Raw genomic sequence first — 14,559 nt, 5'->3', positions numbered from 1 at the left:
TCCTGCCCCCAATCCCTCCCAGCATCAGAGACTTTTCCAGTGAGTCAGCTCTTCACATCAGGTGGCCAAAGTATTGGAGTTTCAGCTTTAGCATCAGTCCTTCCAGTGAACACACAGGACTGATCTCCTTTAGAATGGACTGGTTGGATCTCCTTGCAGTCCAAGGGACCCTCAAGAGTCTTCTCCAGCACCACAGTTCAAAAGCATCAGTTCTTCTGTGCTCAGCACTAAGGTGATGTGTGCATGTTAATCCCACACTCCTGATTCACCCCTCCCCTCTTTCCCCTGTCAGTAACCGTAAGTTTGTTTTCTATGCCTGTGACTCTTTCTGTTTTGTAAATAAATTCCTTTGTGCCATATTTTAGATTCCATATATAAGTGACATCATATGGTATTTGTCTTTCTCTGTCTGGTTTACTTCACTTAGTATGATAGTCTTTAGATCCATCCATGTTGCTGCAAGTGGCATTAGTTCATTCTTTTTTATGGCTGAGTAATATCTGATCGCCGAAGAATTGATGCTTTTGAACTGTGGTGTTGGAGAAGACTCTTGAGAGTCCCTTGGACTGTAAGGAGATCCAACCAGTCCATTCTAAAGGAGATCAGTCCTGGGTGTTCATTGGAAGGACTGATGCTAAAGCTGAAACTCCAATACTTTGGCCACCTCATGCGACGAGTTGACTCACTGGAAAAGACTCTGATGCTAGGAAAGGTTGAGGGTGGGAGGAGAAGGGGACGACAGAGAATGAGATGGCTGGATGGCATCACCGACTCTGTGGACATGAGTTTGAGTGAACTCCGGGAGTTGGTGATGGACAGGGAGGCCTGGTGTGCTGTGGTTCATGGGGTCGCGGAGAGTCGGACACGACTGAGCAACTGAACTGAATATTCCACTGTGTGTGTGTGTACCACGTCATCTTTATCCATTCATCTGTTGATGGACACTAATGTTGCTTCCATGTCTTGGTTATTGTTAATAGTTCTGCTGTGAACACTGTGGTGCATGTATGTGTTTGAATCATAGTTTTCTTCAGATATATGCCCAGGAGTGGGATTGCAGGATCATATGGTAGCTCTGTTTTTAGTTTTTAAGAAATCTCTATACTCTTCTCCTGGAGAAGGAAGTGGCAACCCACTCTAGTACTCTTGCCTGGAGAATCCTACGGAGGGAGGAGCCTGGTGGGCTACAGTCCATGGGGTCGCAAAGAGTCGGACATGACTGAGCGACTTCACTTTCACTTATACTATTCTCCATGGTATCTGCACCAATTTACATTCCTCTCAGCAGTGTACGAGGGTTCCCTTTTCTCCACACCTTGAAAGTGAGGACTTTAGAGTCAGCTAAACACAGATTCAGATCCCAGCCCCCAGCTCTGCTGTGTGACCTGGGGCAAGTCACCTGACCTCTCTGGGCAGCAGTCTTCTCCCCTGTAAAATTGGATCATGGCCCTCTTTCCTTGCCTTGTTGTTAGGAGAAGTAAGTCCCTGGTGCAACAGTAAAGGGGCAGGGCAGGGCAGCCCCCAGGGCAATTCTGAGTCTGCCAGCCCATGGTAATGACAGCACTCCTGTGGCTGGTCCTGTGCTGGTATCTGCCCTCTCCTGCATCTCTGTATGGTCCCTTTATCACTCCAGCTGTCTCTTTGCAGGGGAGCCCAGAGCTCCCCATGGTCCTGAGCAATGCATTCATGTACCTTGGCTTATTCCTGTCTGGAGCATGTCACCTCCCCGACTTCCCCAGGTGGTGCCTCTGACCAGCACCCTGAGGCTCTGCTGGTCACTGTGCGAGTCTTGCCTGTATGATGCCAGGGTGTATGTGGGGGGTCTCATCCTTCTTGTGCTGACACGCTGTCGGCTCCATCTCTTGTGGGGGCTGCATGGTACTGAATAATGTCCCCCCAAATGCACGTCCACCCAGAACCTCAGAGAGTGACCTTATTACGAAGAAGGGTCTTTGCGGCTGTTATTAGCTGAGTGAATCCTCCTGGAGCAAAGCAAATGGCTCTGGTCCCATGACTGGGGTCTTAGAAGAAGAGGAAGCAGAGGCACACACAGGGAAGACAGCCCTGTGACAGCGGGGCAGAGCCTGGAGGGGTGTGGCCGCGAGCCAGGCCTGGCATCCCTCGCTCCATTTCCATCCCTGGGCCTCGTTCTGTCCCTGATGTACGCTGTCTCTCCCCCTCCCTCTCCCTCCTTCCTTCCCTCTGTTCGTCTGTTTCCAGCTTCGTGAACAACTCATGTAGGTAATTCCTGTCACAACAATAATAGCAACAGTACCTGTGGGGCAGCCCCAGGCCCGTCCTACTCTGAGTCCTGCACTGATTCACTCACACACTCAAAAGGGTGGGGTTTTTTGTTTTTTAAAGTGGGAGTTGGGAATCAGCAGGACACCATAATTGAGACATGACATTTCACTTTAAAATGCAGCCTTTTCAGCTAGCTGACTACGATGATCAGTCTTCTGTGTCTTCTTGACTGGGCCCTAGTGTCCTGTGGTTTCCTCCAGCACACATGGCATGGGGTTGCTGGGAAGACCTTGGCGTATGTGGTGGGCATCACACTCCTTAAGTGAATGACCTGACCCTAGGTGATTGGGGGGTGGAGAGGAGGCTTCACCCAGTCACTGGATGATCCTAAGAGCAAAAATGAGGTTTCTTGGAGATGGCGAAATCTGCCTCAAGCCGGCAGCATTAGCTTCTGCCTGAGTTTCCAACCTGCCCTGTGGTTTTCAGACTTGCCAGCCCCCACATCATGTGAACCAGTTCCTGAAAATAAATCTCCTCATACAGTTGATTGATTCTGTTTCTGTGGAGCCCCCAGCTCTTTTAGGACCAGAAGAGCAGGAACGGCTACAAAGCCATTTCAGGTTTCTGGGGCTCCTGGAAGATGGGGTGGGGGGAGTCCAATGTTTTCAGCAATAACCACCAGAGGGCAGCAGAGACCCCCTAATGAGGAATTCCCACATGGTGGGCAGAGTGGGCTGTGACCTCAGGAAACGCAGCAGAGGAAGCACATGCCTTCACGCAGAATGGGAGAAGGAGCCGCGGGTCAGAGAGAAAGGGCAATGGGTCATTTCTGAACTTTAAGAACTTTAAAGAATGGAAACTGCCTTCTAGAAAGGGCCAAACAGAGACATCTTGTGGCCAGAGAGAGAAAAGCTAAGAGACTGGGCGGCAGAGGCTGGGGCACAGACTCCTTCATCGCCTTTGGCTGCAGGGGCAAGCACATCTGTGTCCTTGAGAAACATGGCACAGACCCTGTGTGCCCCTCGGTCAGAGCCCATGACCCTCTCTCTGCTGTAAATTGTTTTACCCTCGGCCGCTTGAAAGCCGGTTCTAGACATCCTGACCCTTTGCCCCCAAACTCAGTATGCACCTCCAGAGAGCAAATACGTCCTCTTGCGAGAGCTCATGTGACCTTCACACCCAGGAAAGTGGGATGCAGTGCTGGCATCCAACTCTCTGCATCATCATGTTTCCCCAGCTGTCCCACCAAAGTCACTGGTGGCTGGTTTTACTGCTGATTCGGGGTGTGTTGCAATTCCTGCTGAGTCTGTTTGCTCTCATTGAGTTGAGAATGGTGCCCCAGGCGTTTTCCTTTTAGGATATGGACTTGCTGTTTGTAACAGAAATAATTCCTGACGTACAAAAATAGTACAAGAATTCCTTCACCTAAATTTCTCCAGTTGTTAACATTTTACTGAGTTTACCTGTCATTCTCTTCTCTTCCTCCACCCCTCCCTCCCTCCCTCTCTCTGTTTTATTTTCTGAACCACTTGAGAGCAAGTTGCAGACCCGATGCCCCTTTACCCAAATACTCGCTATATGTTTCCTAAGAGCAGGACCAGCCTCACACACAGCCACAGACAAATCTTGAAACCAGACCATTCGTGCTTTTACATGTTTTTTCCTTCTATTATCTAATCTGCAGACTGTATTCAGATTTCACACTTGTCCCCGAAATGTCATTTTGGTACGTAAGCAAACAGATCATTTTCTCTTGCTCCAGGGTCCAGTACAGGGTCACCCTCTGCCCTTAGCTGGCACAATTCTGATGTTTGTTTTGGATGGGGCAGCAGTTACTTTGGGGCACATAGCTCTGTGGTGTTGGAGGCAGGTCTCACACCTGGATAGGAGGACTCAAGAGACAGCCCTGCCCCATTTTATGAGATTGTCTTCATAGCTGACTCTTTTCCCTCTGCTGTTTCCCCACATGATGCCGGCTCTCACCGTCTGTGCCTCTTTAGGGCCTGGTGAGCCCAGGATCTGGGTTCAGTCATCTTCCATCCCTCATCAGGCATTGCTTAGTGTCTCTGCCACCCCTGGCCCTGTGTGGCTGGGTAGAGACACATCTCTACACGGGCAGATGGGTCCATGTCTCCTGGAGCTTGTGACCAGGGGCCAAGTCCAGGTCCTTTCCTCCTAGCTGGGCCCTTGGCAGGCCAGGCCTCTGCTGAGCCTCGTCTGGGCAGTGGGGTGAGTCGTCACCCAGCCTCACAGGGTCACCTCAGGGAGGACATGAGGTGGTGCTGAGGAGGGATCTTTGGTGTCTGGCTGCAGTAGCCCTGGGTGGGGTGGGCGTGGCTGCCAGTGCCCCATTCCCACGTGAGGTCTGACTGTGCCTGCCTCCAGGGAGCTCAGTCTCCCAGATCTACGCCCTGACATTTTTAGTGCCGCTCAAGATTGAATAATAATTTTTCCTTAGCCAACATATCACACCAAGCTGGTGTTTCACAGGGTTCACGAAGCCAGCAGGTGGGTATGTAAACTTAGAAAGGAATACTCAGTCAGGGCTGCTGCAGACCCCACAATGGCAGTGACTTTGTCACCCTGCCAGACTGGTGTTTCTTCTGACTCTGAGCCCAGCTAGGGAGATGTGCCTGGAGGCCCCAGGGGGACTGGGATCAGGGAGGGCCCCACCTGGTCCTCCTTGGTGAAAGCAGTGGGATGACCACTGCCCCGAAAATGGCTCCATTGGGGCATCAGGCCAGCTGGGAGGGCTACAGCTAGAGGGGGAGATGGGAAACGTTCCTGGAGCATGCCAGGCCTCAAAATGGCAGAGAGCAGTCAAGAGCCAAACAGTGTCCCAAGTTCACACAATGGGAAGCGTCGGGGGCAGGGTGGGACTCATTCTGCTCACCCCTCACCCCCCAGATTCTGCTCCCGATCTGACTCCTGGCCTCCAAAACGTGAGATAATAAACGTGTGCTGTTTGGGGTCATTTGGTTATGGCAGTACCAGGAAACTCCTTTTTAATTCAAAGCCTGGCCTTTCATCCGCCCTCTGGGGCTGATCACAGAAGATACAAAGCCAGTGTGCACCTGGGGGACCAGAGGACTTGTGGGGTGCTGGCTGACCCCGCCTTCCACACGCACTGGGGGGCCAGAGGACTCGTGGGGTGCTGGCTGACCCCGCCTTCCACACGCACTGGGGGACCAGAGGACTCATGGGGTGCTGGCTGACCCCGCCTTCCACACGCACTGGGGGACCAGAGGACTCGTGGGGTGCTGGCTGACCCCGCCTTCCACACGCACTGGCCCTTCTCACGCTTCCCCCTCTGGGCGCAGGGCCTGAGCTCTGGGCTGGGCCCCGGCACTCTCCTGGGCAGCCTCTGTCCGTGGCCTGACCCTTGGTTCTCAGCCTACAGACCCTCAGTGGGGACAACCACAGACAGCGCCAAAATGCAGAGCCCAAATCGGCTCTGCCGGGTAACCTTGGTGGGGACCACCTGCCCTCCCCCAGGCTCAGCTACCTCACCATGTAATGAGGGTGGCGTGTGCCTACTCCACTCGGTTCTGTAGGCATTGCCGTGCCAGGCCGTGCTAAGTTGCTTCAGTCGTGTCCAATTCTTTGCGACCCTATGGACTGTGGCTTGTCAGGTTCCTCTGCCTTTGGCATTCTCCAGGCAAGAATACTGGAGTGGTTGCCATGTCCTCCTCCAGGGGAGCTTCCCGACGTAGGGATCAAACCCACGTCTCCTGTGGCTTCTGCACTGTAGGCAGATTCTTTACCGCCAAGCCACCAGGGAAGCCCTCTGTAGGCATTATGTGAAATTATATCTGTAATACAATTCAAATCATGTCATGGTCCCAGTGCCTGGTGACATCGCTGCTTACCAGTCTCTGCTTTCCTGAGTCCCATCTTTAGAGCCAAGTTCAGATGCCTCCTCACCGGACAGTGCTCTGTGTCCTGTGTACCAGGATACACGGTTTCATCACCTACAGTGACAATACAGTTGCTAGCGTTTATTGGGCTCTTACTGTGAGCCAGGCACTGGGCTGAGTGTTTTACACACACACACACACACACACTGATAAATGTCAGCAGTTATTCTTACGCACAATAATTATCAGTCTTATCACAGAGCTTCCTTGAGCCTCTTATACATAGACCCTCTGCAAATGACCGCAACTCACTTCCCAGCCAAAAAATGGTACATTACTTAAGAATAGTATTGTCCACAAATCAAAGGAAATGCTAAATAATTGTGGCTTTAGGAATATGGAAATTGGGAATTCCCTTGTGGTCCAGCAGTTAGGATGCCAAGCTTTCACTGCTGAGGGCCTGGGTTCAGTTCCTGATCGGGGAACTAAAATCCTACAAGCCATACAGTGTGGCAAAAGAAAAAATAAAGATGGAGATTTATTTCTCACTGTGGGAGACTCCATAATGTCAGAACCTAGATTTCTCCTATCTTGTTCTTGCTATTCCTAGAGTCACCTCCAGGCTCCAAAATGGCTGCTAGAACTCTGGTCATCACATCTACTATCTAATCAGCAAGAAGGGAGGAACAAAGAAGGCCATGCCCTGTCTTTACTTAAGTTGAACACATCACTTTGTGATCATATCCCACTGACCAGAACTTAGTCACATGACCACACCTAGCTGCAAGAGAGGCTAGACTGCAGGGCCCCACTTCTGGGAGGGCCCACAAGTGCCAACTCTGCATAGACTCAGTCTGCACTTGCAGCCACTAAAGCCCCAGACTTCAGGGGCTCGGTATAGACTCCCTCAATCTTTCCTGACAGGGCCCCAACATCAGGGATCTGGGAAGCTTGGCAAACACCCTACCCTGTGTTCCAAGAACTCGGGACTTATGTGCTGAACAAGCACCAGGGACAGGCCTGGTGTCCCATCTTTCCCCAGGCCAGTGGTGGCCTTGGATTCCCCAGGCTCAGGATATTATTTGTGGCATGCCTCATTGCCTGTCTGCAATTTTGACCAAACAATTAGAAAGGGCTCTCAGATTTCCTTATATGAGTGGAAGAAAAGAAAGAACCAAAACCAAACTATGTTTCCCTTGGAAAGCCAGAAGTGATTTTGAAACCTGGTGATGCAGGATGTTGGGAGGGGTTGGAGTAGTTGTTGTGTGGGTCCACCAAACAGAAAAACTCAGGAGCACTCCTGGGAGAGGGCCCTGAGGATGGGGAGAGGGGTCTGGGAGGAGAACTCAGACGTTGTGGGATCAAGTCCTGCCTTGGCTGCTGGATGCTTGTGACCTTGGACAGGTCACTTCCCCTCTCTGGATCTTATGTTGTTATCCATATCATTGGAGGGTAGGGCCCAGCGTCCCCCTAACTCTTCTGCCTTGTCATCAGTTCCATATGCCAGAACAGCCCACCCTCTGACCTGCATAGTTTTCTGAGATACCTTCAGCCCACAGCTCGGCACTGTCCTGGGAACCCGTGGTTCCTGGGAGCCCAGCCGCAGCTCCACGTGAAGGGGCCTCTCTGCATTCTCTCTCATCTTCTGGACTTCTGGCAGCACAAACATTTCCAGAACAAGAAAGCCTTGTTCCCTCCTAGGCAAAGAGAAGACAATTTGGGAGCAATTAGCAGCTCCCCAGGAGAAGAGAGAAAGGGATGAGTGATGGGAAAAGAAAACCCTGAGATGCATCTCATTTATATTTCTTGCAAAGCTTTTCCCTTTCAAGTATACAAAATTCAGAAACATAGGTTGAAAGTACAGAGGAAAAGGCAGTAACCCACATCCAGAAAGTTCCATTAGTTGCATTGGGGTACGTTTCCTTATAATCTCTTTGGTAAATAATTTGTATGATTTCATAATTTCTACATATCACAGGCCTGCCCATGTTGTTTCTTATAAACTCTGCATGGGTATAATTTTTGGGTTATTTGTTCCAGCTTTTTATTAGGAAAGATTTCAAATGTACACATCAGTGGAAAAAATAGGACAGTATAATTTGTGTCCCCACCATCTAGATTCAGACACTGTTAACGTTTGTCAATCATTGACCTTGTTTTAACGGCTGTATAATATTTCATGAGAGTATGTGTACTTGAACTCAGTCAGTGCCTGAACAAATGTTTATTAAGTGGCTCCTCTGTGCCCAGTGATCTCTTAGGCACTGGAGCCACATCAAGGAGCAGTAGCCCTGCGTTTGCCGAGTGGACATTCCAGGGGGAACACAGCCAGATCAGGGAACCAAGAGCCTACAGGTGAAGTAGAATTTCTGACATGCAGCCCAGCCTTCCTGGGAGCTCAGAGCACCCTCAGGATGGATGGAGCTCTCTGCAGGGACTTTTGGTTTTTGTGTGTGTGTATGTGTGTGTATTTTAATTTATCAGAATATAGTTGATTTACAATATAGTTTTGTTAGTTTCAGGTATACATCATAGTGTACAGTTACTCAGTTATAAATTCAGTTATAAATATGTATGTGTTTAGTCTTTTTCAGATATTTTTCCCCATATAGGTTATTATAGACTATTGAGTAGATTTCACTGTGCTGTACAGTAGGTCCTTGTTGGTTATCTATTTTATATATATTTTTAGGGACTCTTGGCCCATCAGTTTGAGGCTGATTTCCTCAGTAGGATGGAATCAGCAGGGCACGCTCCAGCTGATGGGAAATGAGTGCCAAATGGCCCCCAAATGTTTTCAGCCACATCTCCACAACAGCCACCAGCTCTATGCAGGACAGCACCACAGTGGGGTCCAGCCAGTGGCCCCCGGAGGCTGAGCACACGCCAAAGCAGGCCTGCTGAGCATTTGGAGTCCAGGGCAAACAGGAAGGGACATGGGAGACGCAGAAGCATACTTACAAAGTGGGGATGATCCCATTTTAAAAAACTTCCAAGACTGTTGATTTCCTTTGCTTTTGGTGCCAACGTGTCTCTTGTTTGGTACAAAATGGCAGTGGTTATAAGTGGCACTTTACAACTTGTCCTTTCTTGACAAAACAAAGAGTTGACTGTCCTCTGCTGGTTCCTAAAATTAGGGAAAAGGAAGAATTATCAACCTATGATGTCTAAGAGCTGAAAACCGCCATCTGGTCCATCTCATACACTCACAGAGGATGGGGACAATAAGGCATGGTGACCCTTTCCTGCTTTCTGATCTGTAATTCGAATCCTCTTTTCCCTTTGTTTATGGAAGCATGGTTGATTTACAGTGTTGTGTTAATTTCTACTGTATGGTACACTCACTTACACACACACACACACATATATATACACACATCATTTTTCATTTTCTTTTCCATTATGGTTTATCTATCACAAGATACTGAGTATAGTTCCCTGTGCTATCCAGTAGGACCTTGTTGTTTATCCATTGCATATATAATTGTTTGCATCTACTAACCCCAAGGGCTTCCCTTGAGGCTCAGCTGGTAAAGAACCTGCCTGCAATGTAGGAGACCTGGGTTCAATCCCTGGGTTGGGAAGATCCCCTGGAGAAGGGAAAGGCTACCCACTCCAGTATTCTGGCCTGGAGAATTCCATGGACTGGATAGTCCATGGCGTCGCAAAGAGTTGGACACCACTGAGCGACCTTCACAGGAACTAGCCCCAAACTCCCAGTCCATCTCTCCTCCACCTTCCTCTCCCTTGGCAGCTATAAGTCTGTTCTCTATGTCTGTGAGACTGTTTCTGTTTTGTGTTGTTGTTGTCGTTCTGTTTCATAGATGAGTTCGTTTGTGCCATATTTTAGAGTCCGCATATGAACGATATCATATGGTATTCATCTTTCTTTTTCTGACTTAGTTCACTTAGTGGGAACATCTCTAGGTCCATCCATGTTACTGCAAATGGCATTATCTAGTGCTTTTTATGGCTGAGTAATACTCTATTGTATATAGGTATCACATCTTTATCCATTCCTCTGTTGATCGACACTTAACATTGTTTTCACGTCTTAGCTATTGTGAATAGTGTGCAGCTTGAATTTCTTACTGTCCAGCCTGTCCCAGTGTCCACAGGCCCCAGGCTTTGAAGGGAAAGGGAGGTGTCACCTGGGAGACAGGTGAGCCATCACGGTCAGTGAGGGAGAAGGGGGAAGGGTGTTTGTGGCCGCAGGGGCACAGTTCTCTAGGACGTGTGCTGTGGGCACCTTTATTCTAGCTCTCCAAATGAGGAAGCTGAGGCATAGAAGGGCTTGGGTTCTGTGCCCAGGGAGATCAGAGTTGGGTGCCAAGGTCTGTGCCTTCTATTCATATAGCGTCCTGATTTCACCAATCAGGACAATTGAAAAATAATAATCTAGGGTAAATGAATGCAGATAAGACACCTTTTTATTTGGCACAGCCAGAAACATTTATCAAAAGCCCAGAAAACTGATCTCCCTTTGACAGCATTTTGTTCAAGGAAAGAATACAATAACACACATGCACATGTATGCAGTGTGCATATACACACACAGATGACCTCAGAGGAGGTGCCAGCTCTCCCTTCACACTTACAGATTCTAAATGCTCAGCTTCCCTATTTTGTTTCTGTTTTGAGCTCCCTATGGCCTAGGTTTACCTTTTGGGGATGACCTCAGCCAAACTGCTTGGTCTGAATCCCAGCTCCTCTACTTCCCAGTCCTGAGACTGTGGCCCAGGTCTGACCTGCCCCACATCTGAAAAATTTTCCTCATCTGTAAAATAGGAACAGTAAGATAACCCTTTGAAAGGGTCTGGTGGGGGTGACTGCCCAGGATGTAATGGCCACTTTTGTTCTCAGACCTGGAGCAGGGACCTGGCTGGGCTTGGGATGGGGAGGAGGGGGAACATGAGCCAGGAAAGTGGGAGGACAGCCAAGATCAACTCTACTGTCTTGAGGCTTCACTGAAGATGTGCCACCTCTGTACAAGGCACTGGAGAGTGAGTTCTCTTTGGGCTCCCTAATTCCACAAAGACAACTCAGTGTCTTCCTTGGCTCTGTAGAACGTTTTTCTCTGAACAATAAGTGCCGAGTTCCTGTGCTTTCTCCCTCCCAAGGCAGCATTGCACATCTGCCACATTTGGCTGGCATGGACACTGTTGAGGCCAAGACTCGGCGGATGGGTGCTTCTCAGGAGCAGAACTTCAGATTGGAGGTGGGGCAGGGAATGTGGCCTGAGACCAGGTTCCTCCCAGGGCAGTCACTTTGAGGATGCCATCCACTCCAGTGGGGCCTTCAGTGACCACACCTGACCTTCAGTGACCTTCAGTGATGTCAGAGGAGAACCTGATGAGAACTTGGAAATTTCCATAGTACACCAGTTTGGGTTTGGTTCCTTGGACTTCTGAATGATCAAAAGTCTTTAGAACTCAGAGAAGTATGCGATTAGAATCCGTGTTCCCATGTGGGTGCTTAGGATGGTCATAAAGCCATCCATTCATTCAACACGATTCTTATTCAGCAGCTGTTCTGCACTAGACCCTGGAGGACCATGGTGGACAGGACAGGTGTGCGCCCCAACTTCCTGGTATCTCAGTCTAGAGGGAGCCTCCATTTAAACAAGAGCTTGGCACTTTTGGGGGCTTCCTTTGGAGCTCAGTCGGTAAAGAATTTACCTGCAGTGCAAGAGGCCCGGGTTTGATCCCTGGGTTGGGAAGATCCCCTGGAGAAGGAAATGGCAACCCACTCCAGTATCCTTGCCTGGAAAATCTTATGGACAGAGGATCCTGGTGGGCTGCAGTCCATGGGGTCCCAAAGAGTCGGGCACAACTGAGCGACTAACACTTACTTACTTACTTGGCACTTTTGTGGGTGGTAAAGACTATGTTCAGAATATCTGGCAGAAGAGAGAGTTAAGAGCAGAGAGAAGCCACATCACCTGCCCCCCAACCCCACCCCGGACAGCTGCAATCAAAAAGATGGACAGTCACAAGTGTTGGTGAGGATGCAGAGAAATCAGAACTCGCACGCACTGCTGGTGCAGCTGCTTGGAAAGATGGCCTGGCAGCTCCTCAAAAGGTTAAACATAGTGTGACCACGTGACCCAGGCATTCCACTCCTAGGTATCTACCCAAGACAAATGGAAAAGCCCACACAAAAATGTGTCCACGAATGTTCACAGCAGCACTATTCACAATAGCCCCACAGTGGAAACAACTCAAATATCCATCAGTGGATGAATGAGTAAACAAAATGTGGTCTGTCTGGGCACTGGGATGTTACTCTCCCATAAAAAGGGATGGAGCACAGGCTATGACATGGGTAAACTTTGAAAACATCCTACTAAGTGAAAGAAGCCAAGTCACAAAAGACCCACATATTGTATGAGTCCACTTGTATGAAATGTCAAGAACAGAGACATTCACAGAGACAGAAAGTAGATTAATGGTTGCCAGAGCTGAGGGGAAGGGAGATCGGAGAGGGTGACACTAAAGGGTATATGGTTTCTTTGGAAGGTGTTCTGCAATTATACAGTGCTGATGATTATATACCCTCGTGAGTATGTTAAAAAAACTGCTGAATTGCACACTTTAAAACTGTGAATTTTATGGTATATTAATTATATCTCAACATTAAAAAAAAAAAAAGAGAGAGAAAGGCTGGGAAATGAGGGCTTTCAATCTTTCAAGGATCTCTCCCCTCATAAGTCCTGGAAAATATGTAAGATAGTCATCATTCCTTTTTAGCTTTCCAGGATGTTGCAGCCCACAGAGCTGTGGCCCCCTTCTTCTTGCTAGGGGTTATTTCTGTGGCCTGGGTGGTCCATAGAAGTTGCTGGAACATTTTGAGCACAGTAAGTGCTCAGAAAAGTCAGTCATATCATAAGCTGTGAGGTGTCTGAGGCAGTCACATCTTTGCTTTTCTTCGAAGGTCTAAACACCATTCAAATCTTTCTGCCCCTCAAAGCAAGCTCTTGTTGGACCCTCTCCATTTAAATGCCTTTTAGTGAAAGGTAATAGCAAGGGTACTGCCAGGTATTATTGGGCAAGTTGTTCACTGTGTAAGCAGCATTTATTGAACATTTGCGATATACCAGAAACTGTACTGAGCTCATTTTCTATGATGAACTTTGTTCAATCTTTACATTCACCCTTGGGTGAGAGTTGTTCTCCTCAGTGTATAAAGACAAGGGCCTTGGAAAGTTTCATGATTCCAGAGAACTCCGCTCCTTTCACAGCTCTGCTTTCATAACTCTGGCAGGAGCCCGGCCTTCCTGTAGAGCAGGCCCTGCCTGACTGCTGGGCAGAGCTGGGGGTTCTCCACCACCCCAAGCCTCCCCGGGCGTAGAGGGACCTTAACTGGGGGCAGCACAGTAGTTAGATGCTCGTGCCAGGGGTCAACGGGACCTATGTCCAACCTTGCTGTTTCTGTTCTTGTGCAAATTGTTGAAGCTGTCTAGTTCACAATCCTGTGCTGGTCGTATTTCCCCATCAGTACATGCCGGCAGGGGCCTAGCTGTCCCCTGCAGAGCAGCACCCAGTGCCTAGTGCAATGCCTAGCATGTACTAAGCATGTAATTGATATTTTTTGAAGAATGAGTGAATAAATGAATGAGTGCTACTCAGTGCTGGAGGCTGGGCTGAGACTGCAAGATGGGCCCCTAGAAGTTACCAGACCCCTCACAGAAGAGGCCACAGCCCCCAGGTGCCCCATCCTAACAGCGGACAGATTCTCCGTGGGTGGTCCTCTGCTGGGGTTTGATCAGCACAAAGCCCAGAAAACACGGCTGGAGGGGGCCCTGGACTGGTAGGGGAGCAGGGGGGCGAGGGGGAGTCCTGGCCTCTCCTGTTTCGGCCTTGCTGGCGCCGTGACCTTCCCCACCTGGCCCCGTCCATCTCGCCGGCTGCCCAGGCCACCAGGGAGCCTTTCACACAGTGAGGGGACCTTCTCCATCTGCAGGGCCTCCTGGGACTTTCCTCACCAGCTCTCCAGTTACATTCCATTCACAAAAAACAATCTAGATCTTAGAAGGAAAAAAGTGAGGTGGAAAAATGTGGTCAGGGAGCGAGTAAGCTGGGATTGGGGCACAGGAAGTGGCTGCTCCACCCCGTTTCCACCCACCCATACACATGCCAGCTGGGGAGCCTTTCCATCTGCCGTGTGGGCTGCCTGCACTGCGGAGGGGGCGGGTGCTGGCCTAAGAGGCAGAGACACTCAGAGGTGGACCCCCTCCACTAACCATCCCTTTCTTTCCTCGCTGCTGGGGGATGTTGGGCAGGTTCACTCTGGAGAGGACCTGGCTGTGTCCTGCAAGCCGTGTGCCTTGGTATAGGGCTCTGCCACTCAGCGGGACAGATTTTCCTCACACACACCAAGGACCACCTGGACCCACGGTCCTGGCTCCTGTATCTTTACTTCTTATATGCCTAAAGCAGAACTTTGCTAAGTGAGGACC

The sequence above is a fragment of the Moschus berezovskii genome, chromosome 22 (genome assembly GCF_049115385.1).
Source record: "Moschus berezovskii isolate FMDL1 chromosome 22, NW_MosBer_1.0, whole genome shotgun sequence".
Taxonomy (NCBI): domain Eukaryota; kingdom Metazoa; phylum Chordata; class Mammalia; order Artiodactyla; family Moschidae; genus Moschus; species Moschus berezovskii.
The sequence above is the reverse complement of the archived record's forward strand: the minus strand, read 5'-3'. Positions refer to the sequence as shown.